This window comes from Nycticebus coucang, chromosome 1 (assembly GCF_027406575.1).
Source record: "Nycticebus coucang isolate mNycCou1 chromosome 1, mNycCou1.pri, whole genome shotgun sequence".
Lineage (NCBI taxonomy): Eukaryota > Metazoa > Chordata > Mammalia > Primates > Lorisidae > Nycticebus > Nycticebus coucang.
Genome location: NC_069780.1, coordinates 131,904,161 through 131,911,696, shown reverse-complemented (window position 1 = coordinate 131,911,696; position 7,536 = coordinate 131,904,161). Strand labels below are relative to the sequence as shown.

The window sequence follows — 7,536 nt, the reverse complement described above, 5'->3', positions numbered from 1 at the left end:
TGGTCTTCTGGGGTATGAGATGTTAATTGCAGTTCTGATACGACTGGAGGCTGCTAGTTTCTCAAACCCCAGCAGGTAGACACCCTAAATCTCTCTTCAGCCCACTTAAAAGGCACTTTCAACTTGTTCACTTGCTGAGCAGAAGCTTTCCCAGGGAAGTGCTTGTCGCTGGAATCACTGCTGAAGTGGCTATCCACTTACCCTGTGTGCCAAAACTGGTCTCCCTTTGCCCCCGAGGGTTAGGGCTATAAGGCGGCTCAGACCCCACCCTTAGGCTACTTGGTCGCTGGGTTACCAGCTCCCACCCAATTCTAGCTCTGCGACCCTGAGGGCGGAGCTTGCTGGGGCAGATCACTCACAATGGCTTCCCGTGACCCAGAGCCAAACACTGTTAGCTCCGTCTGGCTCAGCGGCTCAGACTTGGGCCCTAGACAACGGCCAAAGTTCTCCGCACTCCCGCTCAGGCTCTCCCCAAGGCAGTTCAGCTGAGTGCCAAGTCCAAAGACACCAAAACAGTTCACAGGTAAGGCCTTTCTGGTTTGCAGTCTCGCTGCTACTGAACTTACAGTTGCGGGCGAGTTTAGACAGATTGAACACACGCGACCACTTGCCGCTTTTCCACTGTTTTAGTCCTCCTCTTGGGGTCCAGAAGTCTCTCGCTGACTCCCTGTATCCTCTCAGGGGTGATGATAGGAAGATCCCACCAGCCAGAGAAGCCTGGAGTCCTATCTCCCCAGACTCACGGTGCCCAGATGCAAGGAAGCTGTTACTCGGCTGCCATCTTGCTCCCCCCTCTGCCGCCTGACCCTACTCTTATCCCCAACTCCTGCATCCAATTCTTCCTTGGGAGACTAGAGTTCTACTTACTTTTTTTTTTTTTTTTTTGAGACAGAGTCTTACTATGTCACCATGGGTAGAGTGCTGTGGCATCACATCTCACAGCAATCTCAAACTCTGGGGCTCAAGCGATTCTCTTGCCTCAGCCTCCCAGGTAGCTGGGACTACAGGCTCCTGCCACAACACCCGGCTATTCTTTGGTTGCAGTTTTCATTGTTGTTTAGCAGGCCCAGGCAGGGCTCAAACCCGCTAGCCTTGGCCAGCACTCTACTCACTGAGCTACGGGCGTCGAGCTAACACCCAGCTATTTTGTGTTGTTGTTGTTGTTGTCATTGTTGTTTTTAGCAGGCCCGGGCCAGGTTGGAACTCACCAGCTCTGGTGCATGTGGCCGGTGCCCTAACCACCGAGCTATAGGTGTCGAGCCTAGGGTTCTACTTACTGCTTACTAATAACTGATTTCCCAAGTTTTTCCTGCCTCCATACCTGAAGTTCTGAGCTTTTTTCTCATAGATTTTATGTTACTGTAAGCATCCATTTTCTGGACAATTTTCTACCTCCTCTAAGTCTGTCCCGTCTACCACTGTCTACCTGGTCTGCCTGTGATATTGGACTTTATCCCAATATCTAAAGCAACATGTCTTCCTGGTATTAAGTAGGTAGGGTAGAAATGCTGTGTGTTTACCAAAATTCATTTCTTCTACCTCCTGAACATATAGCTGGGCTACATTTTTTTCAACCTCCCTTACAGTTAGATTTGGCTATATGACTGAGTTCTGACTGAAAGAATATGGAAAGAAGTGATGTCCACCCCTCCTAGGAACCTCCACACCTTCTCTCTCTTCTCCTATTTACTGGCTAGACTCAGAGGATCTAACAGAGGACTTCAAGGCCATATAGGAAGACCATCCTATAGAGCCATAGGATGCAGACCATCCTATAGAGCCATAGGATGCAGGAGCCTGGATCCCTGAGTGACCATATGGAAGGCTGCCTATTGACCAAGAATATCCACATTATACTTGATGTGAGTTTTTATTTTGGTTTTATTTGTATGATATAAATATACATAATATTGAGTGTTACCATACTTCATACAGTCAGCCTATATATTTTTTTTGGGGGGGGTGAGGGGTTGTAGTTGTCATTGTTGCCTGGCAGGCTGGGGCTGGATTCAAACCCGTCAGCTCCAGTGCATGAGGCTGGCACCCTAGCCGCTAACCTACAGGTGCTGAGCCCAGTCAGCCTATCTAAATGTAACCCTCAGATATTCTTGAATTTTCCAGTCAGGTTTTATTGCAACTATCCAGAGAGGACTGATTTGACTCTCTGCCAAAGAAAACTACCTCAAATACACATTTTTAATCTTGTGAACACCAAACTTTGATATAACCATATTCAACTTTTCTACATTCCTTAAATAATTTTAGAACAGCGACTCTTAGTTGCTTTTGAAAATATGACAGAAACTACAAATCATCATCCAGAAAGAAATGTCAATGTACAGAAAAATATCCCCCAAATATCTGAGTGTTCACAGATCTCTAAAATCCATCTAAGGATTTTAGGACAAGAACCCTTGCTCTTGGACAGAATGATGGATAAAAGTCAGTTTTATACCAGAATTCTTCCCAACAGAATTGCCCTCTCTCAGTACTACAATGAATCATAAAATGATTCATTAGTTAATTTGGCTGCAAATTAGGTCCATCATAGCAATTTAATCATTCTGTTTCTATATTTAACTATTTAATTTTGTTTTTTACGAGATGAGGTCTTTTTCATCGGCTATGTAGTTTTTCCTGAGGGAGAAAGTACACTTGACTCAGGATGGATTTTTGTGGCTAAGATTTTTCCAGGTCTCTCCCAACTTCAAACTTCCCTTTCTTGATATTTTAATAGGGAAACAACATTTTCCAGAGTTTACCTGCAAATTAGAATCTTCATGAAAAAAAAAAATAAAGGTTTGATGGGCAAGATTCACTGGTAGGCAAGTTGTTTATGTGCTCCACAACAATCAACAGAGAGTTGTGGAAAGGAACTTGCAGGGTTATCATATGAAATGATATCTGAATACACTTTTTTCTGCACAGTGAAGTATTACAGAAAAGAGAAACACATTTATATGCTCATCTAAGCAAGTTGAATGGCTTCAGTTCTAATGGGTCATTTATAATGATTACCATCCATTCTTTTTCTTTGCATTTAAAAGTTTTTTCTTCATGTGTTAAACCACACAAAGAGAAAAGGAGCAGAGATATGAAAGAGGAAATATGGGTGAGAGAAAGAAGACTTGGTTAGAGGGTTTGAAAACATAGTAGAAATCAAGGTCTCTAAACTGAATTCTGAGTTTCCTCTTGCTAACAATAGAGTGCTCTGTCCCTTGACAGCTAAAAAAATGAAAACAAGAAATGTTTTTTGCTTTAGGGGAAAGACTTCATGGTAACTTAACTCAGACATAAAGTTGGATGAGCTACAAGATGACCACACTCTTTGTACCTAGAAGGATTATCAGATACTGAAGATTCCTAGTAAGAAAATAGACACCCCTTCCCAGGTTTCTAAAGTACAAGAAAATGTGTTCCCTGTTATTAATGGTTCAGATGTAACCAAGCCAAGACTTGAGGGATGGCAAAAGGTCCACTTAATTGAAAATAGGGCCCTTCACGGAAATTCTCACCCTTACCACCCTTTTCTTTTGTTCTTTAAAATTCATATTTAATTAATGTGTAATTAATTAGTTCTTCATTGTTTTAAACATTCAAACCATTCAGAAGTAATGAGGTAATAAGTGATTAACTTGGCCATATAAGGAATTGCTAATTATTATAACATGACATAGAATTGGCAGGTAAGTTTTGAATACATGAGAGTATAATGAGTGAAATGAATAGTATAAGGCTGTGGTTCCCAACCCCCCAAGCCATCACTTCGGAAAAGTATTCCATAAAGAATGTTTTATTCTAAAAATTCTAATAAAATATTCAACACAGGCATACCTCATTTTATTGTGCTTCACTCTACCGTACTCCAAGATATTGGATTTTTTTTTTTTTTTTTTTTTTTTTTTACAAATTGAGGACTTGTGGCAACCCTGAGTTGGAAAAGTCTGTTGGCACCATTTTTCCAACAGCATGTCCTCACTTCATGTCTCTATGTCACATTTTGGCAAATCTTTTGCAATATTACAAGCTTTTTAATTATTGTCGCATCTGTTGTGGTAATTTGTGGTCAGTGATCTTTGAAGTTACTATTGTTACTGTTTGAGGGCGTCACAAACTGTACCTGTAAGATTAAGCAAACTTAATCTATAAATGTGAGTGTTCTATCTATTCTACCAATCACATGTTCCCCTATCTCTTTCTCTCTCCTCTGTCCTCCTGATTCCTTAAGACAAAACAACATTGAAATTAGGCCAATTAATAACCCTACAATGGCTTCCACGAATTCAAGTGCAAGGAAGAGTCTCATGCGTCTCATTTGAAATCAAACCTAGACATGATTAACCATAGTGGGTAAAGCTAAGATAGGCCAAATACTTGCTCTCTTGTCCCAAACAGTTAGCCAAATTATGAACGCAAAGGAAAAGTTCTTGAAGGAAATTAAAAGTGCTACTCCAGTGAACATGGCAATGATAAGAAAGCAAAATAACTTTATTGCTGATAAGGAGAAAGTTTGAATGGTCTGGCTAGAAGATCAAACCAGCCACAACAGAGCCAATTCCTGACTCTCTTCAATTTGTAAAGATTGAGAGAGGTGAGGAAGCTGCAGAAGAAAAGTCTGAAGTTAGCAGGGGATGGTTCATGAGCCATCTCTCTATCCAAAAAGTTCAAGGTTAAGCAGCAAGTGCTGATGGAGACACTGCGGGGAAGTTATCCAGATCTAACTAAGATCATTGGTAAAAATGGCTACATAAAACAATAGATTTCAATGTAGACCAAACAGCCTTCTACTGGAAGAAAATGCCCATGTAGGACTTTCATAGTTACGGAGGAGAAGTTAAATGCCTGGCTTTAGAGCTCTTGCTAATGCCGTTGGTGACTTCAAGTTGAAGCCAATACTCATTTACCAAAAATCCCAGGGCCTGTAATAATTATGCTAAGTCTACTCAGCCTGAGCTTTATTAATGGAACAGCAAAACCTGTATGACAGAACATCTGATTACAATATGGTTTACTGAGTATTTTAAGTCCAAAGTTATGAACTACTGCTCAGAAAAAAATTCCTTTCAAAATAGTACTGCTCATTGACCCCGTAGGTGGTGGAGAACTCTGATGGATATGTACAGGAGATTAATGTTTTCATGCCTGCTGACACCTCATCTGCAGCCCACGGATAAAGGAGTAATTTTGACTTTCTAATCTTATTATTTAAGAAATACATTTATACACTATTGTTAAGAGGGTCTTTACCTAACAAATGAAATCGGTGTAACCTGGTTTCTTGTACCCTCAATGAATCCCCAACCATAAATTAAAAAAAAAAAAAATTTAAAGCCAACCATTAAAAAAAAAAAGAAAAAAGAAATACATTGATTAGGGCCAGGCAGAGCCCCAGGGGTGTGGAGCAGAGGGGACGCAATGACTGTCAGCCGCAAGGGGGTGCCGGGCGGTGCAAGCTTCCCCCACGCTACACACGCCCTTCCCGCCCGCGGAGCCCACTTCCTGGCCCGCCCGTCCAGTCCTGTACACGCCACCCAGAGCCCCAGGCCTCCCCCTAGTGTCTCGGTGTCCCGGCTCTCTAGACTAGCAGAGCTGGGAACGTGGTGGTGTCAGGCGCGGACAGGAGGAGCCTCCTGCCCTCAGCACCCTGCGCTGGACTCCCGGGCGCTGCCCCTCCCGCGGCTTCCAGCGCGAGCCGCCCTTGGCCGTCACCCCGCCGTCTGCAGCCGCTCAGAGCCTCCCCTTCGGGTAAACTCAAGAGACGGGAACGTAATAAGCCTTCCGTGGTCAAAATGTCTTCACCACCCGAGCCTCCAACATTTAAAAGGGAACCACCTAAGGAGAAAGCCTTTAAAACCCCAGGGCTCAGAGTGGGGGCGCAGGACAACCTTATGTCGAGCTGTGAATCCGGAGCTCTTCATTAAACCCTGTAACGGCTTTTGGACTGGCAGCCCTTTTGCTTTGTGGGGCTTATATTGATCACCTGCATGCAACACAAGAGAATAAGAAGGACCTCTGTGAAGCTGTTGATGAAGCTGTCCCTCATGGGACACAGTCACACGAGGAGGAGAACCTCTGGTGGGAGTAATGGTGCTGGTTACCGCACATGGAGCTTCCTTGAGGGCTCTGAAATCTTCAGATGAAAGATTTCGTAAGCACACAGTATCATGTTTCCTATTCTGGAACATGTGAATGAGCAGAGAATATAGCAGTAGCACCCAGACAGCTGTAGTAAATTTTGTCTTTTCATAGCTGCAGCCGCAGAAAATTTTCTACAAAAAAGTCACAGTATTTTTCTTTCATTAAATCCTCTTATCAAAGTGCCATAAGAATAGGAGCCATTTTTGTTAATTATTAAGCTCTGTAATGAAAGTGCTATTAAAAAATACATTTAGTAAGGCTGCAGCTGCCATAGATAGCAATTCTCCTGATGGATTTGGGCCCAGCACACTGCCGTTGCACTACTCTGTCTCCTGATGGATTTGGGCAAAGGCAATTGAAATTATTCTGGGAAGGATTTACCATTATGGGTGCCATTAAGAACCTCTGTGATTCATGGGAAGAGGTCAAAACAGCAACATTAGCAGGAATTTGGAAGACATCAACCCTTATGGATGGTTTGGAGGGGTTCAAGACTTCAGGAAGTAATTGTGGATGTGGTGGAAACAGCAAGAGAACTAGAATTAGAAGCAGAGCCTGAAGTTGTGACTGAGATGCTACAATCTCATGATAAATCTTGAATGGATGACGAGTTGCTCCTTATGAATGAGCAAAGAAAATGGTTTCTTGAGATGGAACATAGTTCTGGTGAAGATGCTGTGACTACTGTTGAAATGACACTTAACGTTTATGATTAACAAAGGTTATTGTCAAACGGCTATTGTCAAATCCCAAGCGAAATGCTTTTCATCTCTTCTCAATGAAGCCTATTGGAAGTCTCTTTCAAAGCAAAGTCTTTAATGGAAAGCCCGCCCTTACACGTGAATGGATGATGTATCCCCTCAGGTCATTGATAAGATGTGCTTAGAATGGTCAGGAGACCAAGGTGGTGCTTCGCTCAGGATTGCAGAAACATCTGTAATAAGACAAGAGCAGAGTGTTATTGGGAGAGACAATTCAAAAGGTCAATTTTTTAAAAAAATGAATAAAAGAGTCATTAAAACATAAAGGTGAATAAATGGCTTTGACAATATTGGACATAGCTAATGAAAAAATCAATTCTGAAAGAAAAGTTAGAAGATAGGACAGAATGAGAGGTATCAACATACATTTGAGCAGTTCACTGATGTTCGGTATCAATAATTTTGTTTCTCCTCACTCTAAAAATCAATTTTCTCAGACACTTTGCAGATTTTTAAGATAGTTTCCCTGCAGAATAGAAAACCTAGAGATGAAACCAGCATCATATCACCAATATACCTAACAAAAGCATACACGGGGAAAGGAATCCCTACTCAACAAATGGTGCTGGGAGAGCTAGATAACGACATGTAAAAGACTGAAACTGGGCCCACCTCTCTCAACACTCACAACAATTAA

The 7,536-nt window shown here is 42.2% G+C and overlaps 1 pseudogene; it reads left to right on the top strand.

The window, feature by feature from the left end:
* The first annotated feature begins 5,789 nt into the window (after positions 1 to 5,789).
* On the top strand, positions 5,790 to 6,140 carry LOC128591163 (small integral membrane protein 8-like; annotated as a pseudogene).
* Positions 6,141 to 7,536: the final 1,396 nt, after the last annotated feature.